This window comes from Mycteria americana, chromosome 1 (genome assembly GCF_035582795.1).
Source record: "Mycteria americana isolate JAX WOST 10 ecotype Jacksonville Zoo and Gardens chromosome 1, USCA_MyAme_1.0, whole genome shotgun sequence".
Taxonomy (NCBI): domain Eukaryota; kingdom Metazoa; phylum Chordata; class Aves; order Ciconiiformes; family Ciconiidae; genus Mycteria; species Mycteria americana.
The window spans coordinates 129,774,726-129,787,807 of record NC_134365.1 but is presented as its reverse complement, the minus strand read 5'-3'; the positions used below and the strand labels follow the sequence as shown (position 1 = coordinate 129,787,807).

Sequence of the window (13,082 nt, the reverse complement as noted above, 5' to 3'; positions counted from 1 at the left end):
CAGACCAGTTATCCCCAGGGTATTCAGCGCCCTGAGCAGGGAGACAGGGACAGAGAGCAGAATAAACCCCCCATAATCAGGGAGGAAGCAGTTAACGACCTGCTACATCACCTGGACACTCACAAGTCTATGGGGCTGCATGGGATCCACCTGAGAGTACTGAGGGAGCTGGCGGAGGAGCTTGCCAAGCCACTCTCCATCATTTATCAGCAGCCCTGGTTAACAGGGGAGGTCCCAGTTGACTGGAGGTTAGCAAATGTGACACCGATCTACAAGAAGGGCCGGAAGGAGGATCCAGGGAACTACAGGCCTGTCTGCCTGACCTCGGTACCGGGGAGAGTTATGGAGCGGTTCATCTTGAGTGTGCTCAACAGGCATGTGTAGGCCAGCCAGGGGATGAGGCCCAGCCAGCATGGGCTCATGAAAGGCAGGTCCTGCTGACCAACCTGATCTCCTTCTATGACAAAGTGACCCACCTAGTGGACAAGGGAAGGGCTGTGGATGTTTTCTACCTGGACTTTAGCAAAGTCTTTGACACTGTCTCCCACAGCATTCTCCTAGAGAAGTTGGTGGCTCATGGCTTAGGCAGGTGCACTCTTCACTGGGTAAAAAACTGGCTGGATGGCTGGGCCCAAAGAGTGGTGGTGAATGGAGTTAAATCCAGTTGGTGGACGGTCACAAGAAGTGTTCTCCAGGGCTCAGTACTGGGGCCAGTTCTGTTTAATATCTTTTCAATGATCTGGATGAAGGGATCGAGTGCACCCTCAGTAAGTTTGCAGATGACACCAAAGTGGGCGGGAGTGTTGACCTGCTTGAGGGTAGGAAGGCTCTGCAGAGGGATCTGGACAGACTGGATCAATGGGCCAAGGCCAATTGTATGAGGTTCAACAAGGCGAAGTGTCGGGTCCTGCACTTGGGTCACAACAACCCCATGCAATGCTACAGGCTTGGGGAAGAGTGGCTGGAAAGCTGCCTGGCGGAAAAGGACCTGAGGCTGTTGGTCGACAGCCAGCTGAATATGAGCCAGCAGTGTGCCCAGGTAGCCAAGAAAGCCAACAGCTTCCTGGCTTGTATCAGGAACAGTGTGGCCAGCAGGACTAGGGAAGTGATCATGCTGCTGTACTCGGCACTGGTGAGGCCACACCTCAAATAGTTTGGGCCCCTCGCTACAAGAAAGACATTGAGGTGCTGGAGCGTGCCCAGAAAGGGCAACGAAGCTGGTGAAGGGTCTGGAGCACACGTCTGATGAGGAGCGGCTGAGAGAACTGGGGTTGTTTAGCCTGGAGAAAAGGAGGCTCAGGGGAGACCTTATCAGTCTCTACGACGACCTGAAAGGAGGTTGTAGCGAGGTGGGTGTCAGTCTCTTTTCCCAAGTAAGAAGCCACAGGACAAGAGGAAAGGGCCTCTAGTTGCACCAGGGGAGGTTTAGACTGGATATTAGGAAAAATTTCTTTACTGAAAGGGTGGTCAAGCATTGGAAGAGGCTGCCCAAAGAGGTGGTAGAATCACCATCCCTGCAGGTGTTCAAAAAACATGTAGACGTGGCACTTCAGGACATGGTTTAGTAGGCATGGAGGTGTTGGGTTGACAGTTGGACTAGATGATCCTACAGGTCTTTTCCAACTTTAATGATTCTATGATTCTATGGACTGAATAGAAAATTATAAATAATAGTTTAATGATAAGTTGATGTTAAATAAATTTATCATTATTACTAATCTTAAACACGTACTTGTAAGTGCGGAACAGTTTCGTTTCTTCTTGTTAGTCTTTCTGTCACTTTTTCAGTCCTAAAAAAACCAATCCGGTCATAATCACTTAGTCATGTCTGAAATAGCATCAGAAATGCCACAGATCTTACTGTACTCAGCAGACCTGCTGAGCGCTCCAGAATTACGAAATACACAGATTTTATAAAGGTCACCGAAGTGAAAACAGGGCACTTTTACTAATCACTATTTAATAGAATTATTCAAATATTCTCTACTACAATATCTCTGTAAAGCTTTGAGCAGTGTGGCAACTGGGCAAAGCATAAGCTACTGAACATATAATGAATTAATTAGTCAAAAGCTGGAAAGCAGGCATTTCTCTTGATGTCAAGTTCTTAAAAAATTGGGTTAGTTTTTCACTGAGCAAATTTAAAAGAGTAAAATTAAAATTGAGTTCAAACTACAGTATCTCAAACCCACATGATGTTGTGAATGAAACTCAGGTTTTAACAATTTAATAACTTAATTTTTATTGTACTATTCTATAACATTTTCATTCAGATGTAATCAAAGTTATTATTCAAGAGTGATCAAGTCCTGAAAGGCTTTAACTTTTAAAAACTGTGTTCTAAATCCATTTTGACATTTCCTTAGAGCAACCTTTTTGTTTCCAGCAGAATACAATGGACATCTGGAATTCCCACAATGAGAAGTTCAGCTCTTTCATGTAGAGTTGTTAGTGAATTAGTCCAAAACTACTATATTGGCCCACTTACTCATGCTTTATCATGAGTAAAATACAGTCTGAGAATGCAACAAAATATGATTGCCATTGCTGGTAACTTTCATTTCACATGAATTTGTTTTCAAGAGCCTTAAACAAGGTACATCAAGGGATAATAGCTTGCAGCTCAGAGGGACATGGAAATCATGTCCGGTAAGCATGTGAGCAGGGTGAAGGGAGGGAAAGAGCTCTTACAAAGGACAAAACAGTTTCAAAGTGCCTGTACAGAAATGCATGCAGACTGGGAACCAGGAGGAGCTAGAGCTTCACAAATGGACACAGAGTTGCAGCATCATTGGCATAACTGAGACATGGCAGACCAGTTTGCAGGACTGGAATGCCATGATGGGCAGGTACAGATTCTACAGGAAAAACAGGCAGAGAAAGGAGGTAAGTTGCCTTGAATGAAGGAGCTGCTCAAATATACGGAGCTCTTCTATAGCAGTCTGTTTGACAACTTGTGGGGGAGTTTGTTACAGTCCACCTGGTGAGTGTGAAGTGGATGAAACCTCATTTAAGATACTTAAGAGCAATCTCCAGGTGACACACCGTACTTATTATGTGAGACTTTAAGCCCTCTCACATCTGCTAGAAGGACAATATGAAGGGATGGAAGCAATCCAGGAGGCTTCTGGAGAGTGTCAGGGACAACTTCTTAACACAGATGTTCAATGGGATAACTATGCTTTCCTGGATATGCTAACAGACAAGGAAGAAATGGTTAGTGATGTAATCATCAATGGTAGCCTTGGCTGTAATGACCATGAAGTAGTGGAGTTCAAGATCTTAACAGGTGTGAGGAAGGCAAGTTGCAGAGTACAAAGTTTGAATTTAAGGAGTGCAGACTTCAGGTAATTCAGGTATCCTGTAGGGAGGCATCTCTGAAGGAAAAAACAGGGCAAGAAAGTTTGCAGGTCTTTAAGGACAATCTCCTCCATGCACAAGAACCATCAATCCGTGTGCTCTGGCAAATCAGCAGATGTATCAGGAGCCCGGCTTGGCTGAGCATGGAACTCATGAATTCCAACTGAATGAAAGAGGAAACAAGCCTTTCTAGGAGGACAATTAAGCACTGGAACAAGAGGATCAACTCAATCAGGCTGCCCAGAGAAGCTCCAGAATCTCTGTCCTTTGGGAGTTCTCAGGACCTGAGTGGGCAAAGCCCTGAGCAACCTGGTCCGAACTCAGTGTTGACCCTTCTTCAAGCAGGAAGGGTAGACTACAAAGACTCTCAAGGTCCCTATAGTCTGAATCAATCTATAAAATTGCATCTCAACATAATTTTTAATGTTAACTATTTTCATAGGAATGCTTTAAAACCAATGTGCACACCACTTTTATTATTAACTCAGTTGATATTAGCTGACCTTATACATTAAGGCCAATAGACAAAATTCTTGTATATTCTGACTGTTCTTTCAGTTTTCTAAGTCTACTTCTGAAATGACTGGAATTGCACTTAATTTTCACATTCCAACATTTATATGAAAGATGTACATTTTAATTAAAAAGGTAACTTCAGGGCAACCAATTCTAAGACTCCTGTGATAATGTAATAGAAGCAAGTTTGATTTTATGTTTGCCATTTTGTATCTGCCACCTATTAATTCCAATAAAATTCCAGAATAACTTTCTAAGCTATAAGAATACTGACTTCCCCACCAACAAAATCTTTATCTTAAAATATTTTCCACTCAACTGCCTGTAAAGCAAATATTTGCTAATTTTTAATGGTAATCTTTTAGTATCTCTAATACTTTCCATGGCATAGTCCTCCTGAACTATGGATGCCAGAATGCTTTAAAAACATAAATAAAATAATGTAACAAGGAAAAACAGTAAAACCTATATAAACCACACAGAAATTTTGAACACTGATATAGAAAACCAATACTTGAGAGACAGGTAAGTTATCTGGGAAACAATTCATGCTCCAGCTGGTGTTAGAATGGGCTCTGATTCAGGCCATTGACAACAAAAGAACATAACCTCAAAAGCTGACTTCAGCACTGGAAGCGGAGAGAAGTGGAAGGAGGCAGAAAAGGAGGCTCTTCTAGGAGAAGATGCACCAGCAGAGGATCTGAATTTTAGGTACTCACTCTGTTGACCATGGAACAACCCTCCAGTATGTTCTCTAGATCCCAGCTGACTACTCCATACCGTTTCTCCATCTGCATTCAGTCTCTCATTGTAAAATCCACTTTCACAGACTTCCCATCAGACTTAAGTAGGTGCCACCCTGGGCTCTGTGACACCGGGTTACAGCGTTAATTTCCTCTCTGCATATCAATCTCTCATGCAGTACACTTCTCTCAATTCCTTTTCCCCAGCGACCTTCCTAATCTCTTCATTAAGCTAGTAAGAGCCTTATTTATCTTCTTTGTGCCTCAATCTTCTGAGCAATCAGTCCAGTCTTCCTTCATCTGAGGCAATCCATTTCCATTTTTTTTCCTCCCTGAATCCCAGTCCCAGTCTACCTCAACACTATTTCAGTTGGCATCCCAATCCCTTCCATTCCCTTTCTTACTACATCTTGTAGTCCATCTCTTTTTTGTTCAGTAATAGAGACAAACAGTTCTTTTCTTTTTTTAAGATGATGTTTGGATTCACCATAAGTATGGGAAAGATGTATGTCCACACTGACACAGTTTGCAGCAGTAGAGAGCTGCTATTATAAGCAAACACCTACCCCCCCCCCCAAAAAAAAGGGGAAAAAAAAAAGGAAAAGGTCTTTGTTTCTGGCAAAAAATTGTATTTGCACCTGGAGTTTTTACAAAGCTGGTCTCTATTATTTCAGGTGTTGAAGCAGTAACAGGACTCATCTAAACTACCCTAGAAGAACATCCTGTTCTTAGATTTCTGTAACTATCAATGCCATAAAAATAAGTGGTGTAGTTTTTCTGGGTATGGAGTCCTTTTGTCCAGACCCTCAATGCTGCACTACAGAAATGCAACTTTCCTGCTTTTTTTTTTTTTGCTAATTTTCCATTCCTCTTATCATTTTCTGGCCTCATAAACAAGCTGCTGGTTAGCTAAGTGAGACAAACCAGCCAGATGACTGTGTGTACAATCATCTTAATGATGGTTACAGGTAGTGAGCAGTGCTGAGTTGCCACCTAATCAGCTGAGCTCTTTACTCTCCCCTACATTCATTTTGCACCCCATACAAAAACCAGCTGCATTCCCATCTTTCCAACCGCACCTGACCAAGACCTCATACTGCCTTTCTCTCTCTTATGCCAATACCACAGAGGTACAACGGTTCTAGTTTTCAGTTGGTAATCTGCTCCTTTTTCATATGATCCTCAACACAACTTGCATTTCACTTGGGAACAACAGCAAAAGCTTTGTGATTTCCTGCATCCTATTTCAAGTTCAATGCTCACATATGGCAAAGCATGTCATGCAAAGGACATGTAGAGATCACTCCTTGCTGACCATAAGAAATAGACAGAAGGTAGAAATACAAATTATTTAAAATGAATAAATGGGAAAGAATACAAGAACTTCATTGCTCACTGCATATAAAGTTCAGAAAAATTCATGCCTAACTTCAGGTATGTCCACTTCAGTGAATTTTACTTCCTCAGGTTTCACTATGCTGTCCACTGCAACAGGAAAGGCCAGGGAATTTGGCAGCAGCTAGACCATGTGATAAAGACAGAGGCAGTTTTAGATCTGTCAAAGCAGCTACCGCAGGAAGCTTGCCAATGAGTTATATGGCAAAAAAAAAACAAAACTGTTTTTCTCAGATCATTAGTTAGATTGTGTTTTGGCCAGCTGCAAGAGAAAACCTAGCTGTTATGGGTGTCTTAACTGTTTCCACCTTTTTTTCTTCCCCTCCTAACTATGGAGTATACTACCACTTTCACAGATAAACTTTCAAGAATTGGGGCCTGGATCCCTTAGCTATGGGATAAGGATTCAAATCAAGCTGAGTCTCAGGGCTGCAGTTAAAAGCTGAGCTAGCTCAGCTGAAGTTCAGATTTTGCAACACCAACATTTCATAAAACTGAAACCCACAGGTCAGGTCAGCTGATCTCTTAGGGTTTCCACTGTAAGTTTCTACACTTTTTTCTAATTCCAAGGTAGTCAACACCTACAAATGAGATCAATTAAAAGAAAAAATGTGAGTTTACAGAATCCATGGTAAATCTAAACCCAAATGTGCTTCGGTTGATATAAAATTAATCTTTTAAATTCTAAAGCATTTCAAAACATATTTAAATATATTTTAAAAATTCAATACGCGTTTCACAGGTGCTAAAACCAAAACAAACAAACTAAAAAAACCCAACCTATGTTAATTTTTAAGCTTAAACAGAACCAGAACTAAAAAAAAAAAAAAAGCAGCCCTGCTTTCCCATTCTGTTATATTGGCTATGTATCACCTTAACTGCAATGTATAATGGAATGGAGAAGAAGCCCCGAAGTGTACTGTACAGAGTTGTTCAGAATGCTCTACCAAAAAAACCCCAACCCCCAACCAAAACCCCAAACTCAAACCATTTGCACTGCACTATGTTCAACGCAACATTCAAAGAATATTGGTAGACCAATTAGAAATAACAGAATGGCAAATTTTCTACTTGGCTTTTCTGCACTCCTCGGATTTGGCATGCAAAGATACTCTTTCCCCTTCCTTCTTCAGCCTTTACCAACTCCAGGTACCATGATATGGTGCATCTGTTTGAAGAATGAAGTATATCAAGAAGAAACATGGCTATGAAGCTGCACATAAACATCACTGCACTCAAAAGAGCTATCTTTTTTTCAAGGGGGAAAGTAAGTTTTAAAATAATACAAATAAAAGTGTTATTTAAAAAAAAAATGTCTGGTGGGAAATTCCGTAGACTCATTTCACTTCCATATCTTGTACATACTTTAGTATCCCATATATAATTACTCCATTTATGGTTAACACAATCTCAGATAAAAACTTCAGTAATACTACAGGAATATAGAGAGGAGTGGTTTTTGTTAGGATTATGCGATATTTCATGTTTTATTAAGCTGTGTTTAACTGGTTATAACTGCAGCTAATAATTTTTTTCCCCGCTATCTTTGACATCCAAGGTGGGGAACATTGTGGTTTTTGTGGGGTTTTTGTTTGTTTTGTTTATTTGTTTGTTTTAGAGTAAAGGAAGTGTGAACAAGACAACAATGAAAGGGGAATTATTCTGCCAAATAGCTTTGCTGGTCTTGAGAAATATTTGGCATATGTTAAAAAATGTCTGGTGAACAGCTCTGCTATTTCATTGATCTGGAGTAGGGAGATTAGGCAGGAGGGAGTTACAGACTTTTGTACAGCGAATGTGGCTTTTCACATAACCATGAAAATCTGTCCACATTTGCCAAACAGGGGTTCAAAATTATAATTTTTAAAGGCTTATCACATTTTTTAAGCACAGAGTCAAGACAAACAGCTAAACTTCTCAAAAACTCATTAACACCCTACCTACCAGCAACACAAAGAAACTAAATGCTTATTGGCCCAAGACTCCAGGAGTTTAGCAAGGCTTTTCCTGGCATTTCTGAGTCCCTCCTGGCAGCTCCGAGCCAGACCAGAACCAGGCAGGAAACTGCGGGCAGAAAGCCTGCCTCCCATCTATCTTCCAACAACCATGCTGAACTGAGAAGGGAGCTGTCTCTTTCAACTGCCCGAGTAGAAAAAGAGAGAAAATAAGATGTGGTCAAGGAATATGGTGAAATAGGAAATTTGGAAAGACAGGCAGGAACTGCCTGCTATTTAAGAAAGAAGAGAAAGGAGTCAGTAGACCAACTGTCAATGGGAGGTCTTCGGAAGACGGGACCGAACTGTTTGACAGGTACAGACAATCAGAGAATGCTCCAATACCTGCACCACCTCACATAACTCTCTTCTGCTTAACTACTGCAAGTCTGCCTTCCCTCATACACAGAGTCCCACTTTCTTCTTCCCTCTTTCAAGTAAGGAGACTCTATTAAGACTTGTCCCGCTTTCTCTCTCCTCTCTTTCCTGTCTGATTTTTTCCCATTCTGCATTCAAAGCAAAACGTTTACTACTGCACGCTGCCAGGGCAGTCATGCATCATGATACAACCCTAAACTGAATTTATTTTTTACCTCACATCATTTCCCCAATCAGTGAATGGAATGGATCTACTCTTGGCATCCAGCTGGACACAAATCCAGGTTACATAGTAAAGCTGTTTTCCATAGTGCCCTTGTCTGAACAGTTGCTGAGAGTGGAAGCCATGTGGCAAATGTGAAATGAAACAATAATCCTACAGATAGTGCTGCCCTGAAGGACTGGCTTCTATCCCTTTTCTTCCTGCACATTATATCATTTAAACCAGCCCCCTAAGGGTGACTATTATGTGCTCTTGATCTTTTGGGTACTGAATTTGAAGAAGTGTTGAAAACTCATTGCTTCTGTTAGAATCAAAGAGGATCTCTGCCTGGAACAGATAAAGTGTTATATAATTAAAAAATCCTCTGAACTATCAGGCACAACTCAACACAACCGAAGCACCCAAAAGCAGCAGATAGTTTTTATGTTTGCTTTTTAGTATTTCACCTGCTCACCTGAAATACTGTCTCCACAATGAAAACTGGGTACTGTAAAGATGACAACTAATAACACTTGTGAACTACTCAGACAGAAAAGCCCAAAGGAAATTATTAATTTTGTCATCAGAGCATGCTTTGATTAGGGTGCAGTAAATAAAGCCTATGGCCACACACAGAACAGTGAGAATGAAACAAAACCATGAAGGCAGCAATCATCAAGTAAGCATTATCCCTCCTGTGTACTGAATGAAGTGTAACTCCTGAGGGGAAAAAACCCGTATGTGATTCTCTAATTAAAGACTGTGCCATTGTGCATAAGCATAGGGAGGCCAAAATTAAGATTATACAAGCAGCTTTAATTCTTGAGTTTCACAACTTTTAAGCACTTCATTTCTCTACTTTAACAGAAATCTTAATAAAGTTTTTCAGATGAAATTTAGAAACACACATGATAACATGTCCACGAATAAAGCAGAAAAAAATAAAAGGCAGAAATAAAAACCATGTTTTAATCCCATGACACAACTTGCACAAATGTTCGAACTAAGAAAATAAATTTCTCACTTTTTATTATGAACCAATACAAGTGATAAAGTAATATCATAGCACTGAAATGTAGGATATGTGGAAATATCCCTTTTTTTTTTTTTGGTGTGGTGGCTGTTTGACCTTCCTAAGTAAAGAGCAGGAAGATAGATTTTCAGCACCACACCTGCTGTTACTCTGTAGTGATCTACAATTTGATTGAAAAAAAATGCACAGGAGCAAGGATATTAAGTTATAGGAACATCTATCCTATTTCTCTATTAAAACTGTCTGTTTAAAATGATAAAGTATGATTATTTGGAGAAGATTGCTATGAGTCTACAGAATCAAGATTTTTGTCGTCAGGACTTTCAGAAGTAGTGTATAGACACAAAAAATATTTTCATATAAATGGGCTAAAGAGAGACCTGGTATATTAATAGTAATTGATTCTTTTTGTCACAAAGGTAGTTTATATAATTCTGGAGGTATTGTAAATTACTGAGGTTTTTCTCCCTTATGGCAAAAGCCTAATTACGTTTACTTTTTATAATTATTTACTTTTATATAACTTCTTAACCTATTATAGAAACATACTAACTTTTCATATAAAGTAAGTGAAATATAGTATTATCTAAAGTTTCAAATTAAAAAGAGGCACTTCTGTAAATCTACATATTAATCCACTTCCAGGTTCAGTAGATTTTTATCCAAAGAAACCTTCTTATTTGCAGAGCCATTAGGGCCTTGCTCACTGCAGCTTGTTTACAAAAGGTTCGTTAAATTATTTAAGAAGTTACTCTATAGCTGGTTCTGTAGAGTTTATGGGCTTTGTACCAGATGATCCTCACTTGTATAGTGCTAGTGGTTTTATATATGGAAAATGTATGCTATTCATTACATTAACTTGTCTATAGTCATTATGGTAAGCTCCTGAAATAATCTGCTTTTTTTTTCTGCATCATGATTGCTCCCTTAAGAACTTTTCCAGTAGTACTTGCAATTAAAACATCTGTATGTGAATACATACTAATCCAAAGCTAAATGCTATTCACATAAAGTTAGTCAAAGAAATGAGCACCTTAGAATAACATGTCAGGTTTTTCCACCCAGGCTGCATGTTTTATTCTATTATTAGATCCAGACTAACTTTTCTCAATTTAATCTTAAGAGCATTTATTTGGTTGTGGAGGTGGGGTGGTGTGCAAAACAACAAAAAAATATTATCATGATAAAGCACCATCATCTTGTTTCCCAGCACAGAGACTACAGATCTTCAGCTGTTGCCACAATCCGTTCCTGTAGTCTTTTTAGAGCTGAGAGTCTGCACAGGGACTTACACTCGGGTCAGTTCCTCATAAAGTATTGTATAAAACACTCAGAGATAACAAACACAATACCATAATAACAGAGCACTCCACGTGTTTGCCTTAATGTAATAGCTTACTGGATCAAGACTGAAAACTCTCCTTAAAAGTAGTCTCAACACCCTGGTAGTGTCTTGCTTTAAAGGTATCTTGCTAGCCAGACTGATACAACCTTCTTTCAAGTATTGTGACAAACACAAGGGTCAGCCTTTAAGAAGTTAAACGGGTATGAAGTGCTTTCATCTCTGTAAATACATGACAATTATGTATTACTTCTCCCAGAAACAGACATATAATATCAGTCTTAAGTGATTCCAATACTTGGTCTTTTCCAAATATTAGAATATATTCAGAACTGCAAAATTCCATTTTACAAGCTTGAATAAGTGTATTAAATTACTAAGTTCTTCTTTAAATCTTTTTATGAGCATTCTGTGCTACATTAGCAGACTACTAACAGCTTTACCACAAATCAATTGTCCTTTCAAACAGCTTTTCTACATTTGTTATCAGCAAAGACATGATGAGACAGGAAAGAAAACTGTGTACACATAGCAGCTATGTCAGTCTCATCCAGTTGCTTAATGCATAAAGCTTATGACAATACCAGATTTCTTTGCTATTGAAATGGAACAACCTAAATATTAGGCTGTGGCATCACAGAAGCAGCTCATTAGGAAATGACAGTGCTGGAGAAGAAAGCTACTTCTTTCTTCTAAAAATAGATTTATCAGAAGCAATACATTAAACGAACAAACAACCCTTCCCTTCAAAGAAACTATGCAACTGCAAGCACCATTAGAAGTGTTTTTTAAAAAGACTTTTCAAACTAACAGTTTCATCATCTGTCAGATTAAAACAAATTCCTAAACATTGCATAAGTGTGTGGTTGTCTTCTCATGTTCAAGCTGACCAACATTGCCCCAATATATCCTCCATTCAATTATATGGCAATATATTTGTGTGCGATTACTGAGCTAAGCAAACTTTCAAAGAGCCTGCCCTCAGGGTATTAATGACATTTGTGGATCACTATGAATGGGTCATCATGGAACTACGTGGAACAACAACAACAAAAAAACCACGGACTCTGAAATCCTTTGTTTCTTACATTATATCAAAATTCAAAACAAAGTTTTAACTATAACAGACATGTTTTAATTACAGTAAACATTCATGACTTGAATATACTATCTTGCCTTTTAAACGGAGCATGTTTTATTCCATGTGAAAACTACATAATAAGATCATAAAAATATTAGCAATCTAATTATTTTCAAATATCAGGGATACTATTAATAATCTAAACAGCTGCAATGTCAGTGGATTTAATTAACAGTTAAAAATATGAACAACAGGGAGGAAGACAACATGCTGTTTTTAAAGATGTGCAAAATGAAAGTATCCTCTCCTTATACTTGGAATATTGATGACCCAAATTTGCTCTAGCTCACTGCACAAAAGACAGGCACAAGCTCATTTCAAATTATTGAAAGAATACAAAGGAATTTTCACTTATTTTCCCTTTCAAACCACTTCAGAAGGCAGACACTGGTACTTGTTCTTACCCTCCTGAGCCTGCTTGAGCCCAGGTGACAGCTTGCCCTTTCTGAAGTTTCTTGAGATGACTGAGAACAGCTAGATCAGGCCTGGTGAAACAAACTGTGCCACAAGCCTGCTCAAAGGAAAACAACATGGCTTAGACTTTTCCAGTCAAGAGCTGAAATTTATCCTTTACTTCACTAATGCAACCAAGTGTTTACAAAGGTTTTCACTGTAAGAGTCGGTGGTTACTGATCTTATATTTCATGATCAATAAACGTGCCAACGCAGATAGATTATGTTGGGAGTTACTCCTACCCCATCTCCTGATCGTTTTGACTACAAGCACATTTATTACGGAAAAATAAAGAAGAAAATCTGTAGGTTGTTCAGCTGCTGTTCTCCCTGGATGATATATTTGTAGACAAGTTTTTCAAACTGAATCTACCTTGAAGGTACTTCAAAAATTAGCTCTGCCCCTTTGCACCTTCATCTCCACAATTCTTTTTTTTTTTTTTTTCCCCTCAGTCCATAAGCTTTAAAAAGAACCATCTTAGCTGTTTTATTTTCTGGAAACTGAGATTAGGACAAATAGATCCT

The 13,082-nt window shown here is 39.2% G+C and overlaps 1 protein-coding gene across 6 annotated transcripts in view; it reads right to left on the bottom strand.

Moving 5' to 3' along the window:
* DMD (dystrophin) overlaps nucleotides 1-13,082 on the bottom strand; it is a 1,157,417-nt gene that overhangs the window by 991,654 nt on the left and 152,681 nt on the right. The gene's annotated exons all lie outside the window — the stretch shown is intronic.